Below are 468 nucleotides of genomic sequence, written 5' to 3' on the forward strand. Positions count from 1 at the left end.
AGCTGGGCCGGCCTGGCAGGTCGTGGCCCAGTTGGGCCGGTGGCCTGCTGGGCCGGAGCCCCGGGGGTTTCTCTTCCCTTTTTTTGTTCCTTTTTTTTCATTATCTCTTATTATTTGTTTTCTGTTTAATTCATTTAAAAGTATTTAGGCATTTTATAAAAATGTGTTTTCTGCACTATAATTACCTATGCCATTTTTGGCACAGCCCGAACATTTTAGTTTAATATTTTGAAAACTTTTGTCGTTTGATTGATTTAGGATTTAAATTTGAAACGGTTTCGAATTAACCCGAGATTAATTACAGTGACAGAGGTGATGTGTCATCATTAGTAGGGGATTACTGTAGCTTGATTATCCGGGCGTCACAGAGCCTCCCCGCCAACACCTCCCCCGATTGCTCCGACGAGAGCTGCCCCAAGGATGCCCGCCGATGGCGCTACTGCCGCCCCTAACATGTTCGACAGAATG

The sequence above is a fragment of the Triticum dicoccoides genome, unplaced genomic scaffold, assembly GCF_002162155.2.
Source record: "Triticum dicoccoides isolate Atlit2015 ecotype Zavitan unplaced genomic scaffold, WEW_v2.0 scaffold56577, whole genome shotgun sequence".
In the NCBI taxonomy this organism is placed as follows: domain Eukaryota; kingdom Viridiplantae; phylum Streptophyta; class Magnoliopsida; order Poales; family Poaceae; genus Triticum; species Triticum dicoccoides.